A 2,733-nucleotide genomic window follows, 5' to 3' on the forward strand; every position below is an offset into this window, starting at 1 on the left:
GCAGGTGATTGTGTGAGACATGTCTGAACATAGTTGCGTTAGCAGTGCCCACCGCTCCCAAAGGAAACCGATTTCAACACACCTTATTGATCCCATAAGTTCAACCAGGCAGACAGTGGTTATACTCGACAGATGATGTTACACAGCACAACTTAGGTATTTCAAATGGACAAGAAGTTAGTATCAGAGCAGTGTCTCAGGATGAAGTTTAAGTGAGGCTTCCTCTCCAGTACTTTGAGGTCTACAGATGGATCTAGAAAATCCACTACTGTGGAAAATGAAGACTTGGGTTGGATGGGGAAGGGAGGCCCGGGCCTTGGTGACTAATGGCTGTAACTCTGTCCTTCCGGTGGCTGTGGCAGCTTCATGTTCTCTTTTGACATCATCAAGCACCTCAGTTCCTGTAGGATGACTTTGATGCTGTGGCAATTCTGTCACTTTGCCAGCACTGCCATGGCTTGTGGATCCACCACTCCATTGGAACTGCTCACGCCGTTCATATTGACTCTTGTTACAAATCTCACAGACTGGGATGCTTCTGGATACTAGAGTGGCCCACACTCTATCTTAAGGCTGTATATTTGGTTTTCATAAATTGTTTGTAGAGGTCCAATTATCATGCCTGTCCATCTTGTGAGTGTCATGTCCTCATCGTCCTCCAGACCCTAGCTAACTGTGCTTTCGCCTACTCCTTTCTGGCCTTCTTCCAGCTCTTCCAACAGTTGGAAATCTCGAAGGACTTTTACTCCCGAGCCTGTGGTGGCTGCCATCTTGCGTCGCTATCGCTCGAAGTCAGTCCTTCCTTTCTTCCTCTACCCCTAGGTCCCTAGCTCCTTCCCTCTCTCTCTCTCTCTTTTTACCACAGGGTCTCATAAATCCCAGACTTGCCTGAAGCTCACTATATATCCAGTGATGACTTTGAATGTCTGATATTCATCAATAAATTATAGATACGAACAACCATGCCTGATCTTGTACAGTTTTGGAACTCAGCCAAGGCTGTCTTCCATACTGGCATGTAGCCTGTCAAATGAGCAACTTACCAAATCTCCTCCTGTTTCTTCCTTTTTCCCTCCCTTCCTTCCTTCCTTCCTTCCTTCCTTTCTTCCTTCCTTCGTTCCTTCCTTCCATGCTTTCTTCCTTCCCTTCTTTTATTTTCCTTCTGTTCTTTCTGTTCATGCATTTTGTTTTCATTTTGATTTTGAAGTTAAAAGCTATTACTGAAGTTTTCACTTCTTGAAACCAGAAAGCATGAGCTGTAGAGCATTTAGATTTTCATATGTAGAAATCATTGTGTACCTATAGCAAAAACTATATGCATTAAAGGTGACAGAAGCATTATTTTCTCAGAGTACTGGCTCTGTTCTTCAATTATTGTTAGAAACTTTTATTATTATTAATAGTCCACATAATCTAATATGTATACTATGAACATCTGCATTTTGAAAATGACAAAGGGGTATAAATTGCATTTCCAATGCAGTAACACAGAAACAAGCATTTTTCCAATATTCTCATTCTAGAGTTAATATTTTATCTATCATGCAAATGTATTTTAGAGAAATTCATTGAGGATTCTCCTCTTGCTTAACTGTAGGTGACATTATCAAAACTTCTGAGATAAAAGGAATTGCAGTGTGATTGTACTTAATATCTGAAAGTTGAAATTGGTACAAAAAACAACACTATGATGAATTTTTTTATAACTTCTGATTTCATTACATAGGCATGAGACATGGCTTGTGTCATTCTTAGACGTTCTTACAAGAAAGTAACAGGAGAATTCTTTTGGAGCTTCCATAATTCGTGTCATTATTTGAAGAAGATGCTTATCAGTTTTATCAGAGGTTACTGTCTAGGTGAGGTGTTTCCAGGATGTTTTCATCTTATTACAAGAAGTCACAGAGAGCAAGGTGACAAAGAAACTTTATTCAAAAGCAAAGTGAGAAACACAGGTATTCAGTGTAGCTTTAATTTGTGGACCTCCCGAGAAGGAGGAATTGTTTACTCAGAGTTCAGTGTGGATATTTCTGTTCTGATTGACTTTTTTTGATTAGGCAAGACTTAATTAACTGTGAACATCAGTTTCCATGATGCATTTGATTAAATCAAATGCATATTCATTATCACTAGGTATATGACATTAAACAGGATGTTTCCCTTGAAAGTTGTTCCAGAGGATTCAATACGACTTACTGAGTATATATTCTAAACTGTCTCAGGCCAGTTGAAACAGATTTCTCCCTCCAGTATGTGGATATGCTCTTGAATACTTTTGAATGGAAGTTGATCATGAAAGAGAAGTTTATAAACAATGTTATGTGCAGGGAGTCTTAGTCCATTGTTTGATATGTATACAGCTTCATGCAGGTGAGATGAGGTGAGCAACTTCATTGTTAGGTATATTTCTGGAAGGTATATTTTTATGCAGCCTAAGTCAAGTGAAGTCCCATGTTGAAGTGCTTTTCCCATACCTATATGCCTCATTCAAGCAATTTTAGTGCTTTTGCTTGTATCGTTACTTAGGCTACAGTACACCTCACTGTTTCTTTGATGTTTGCTCAGACTCAGCTCAGTAAGTGATGCATCTCAGTAGCTACTGGACATATTTGGCTCTTGTTCTTTGTCTTCCAGTTTAATGGTAGCTTCTTCAAGGATCAAACAATTTGGTCATTCTATGAATATTAATACAACTAGTCATAAGCCCTTATCAAATGATATCCAAGTCTCCTA

General features: G+C 39.1%; 1 pseudogene; it reads right to left on the reverse strand.

Moving 5' to 3' along the window:
* Positions 1 to 323: 323 nt before the first annotated feature.
* On the reverse strand, positions 324 to 770 carry LOC134486661 (ubiquitin-conjugating enzyme E2 variant 1-like; annotated as a pseudogene).
* Between the last annotated feature and the right edge of the window lie 1,963 nt (positions 771 to 2,733).

The sequence above is a fragment of the Rattus norvegicus genome, chromosome 4, assembly GCF_036323735.1.
Source record: "Rattus norvegicus strain BN/NHsdMcwi chromosome 4, GRCr8, whole genome shotgun sequence".
Lineage (NCBI taxonomy): Eukaryota > Metazoa > Chordata > Mammalia > Rodentia > Muridae > Rattus > Rattus norvegicus.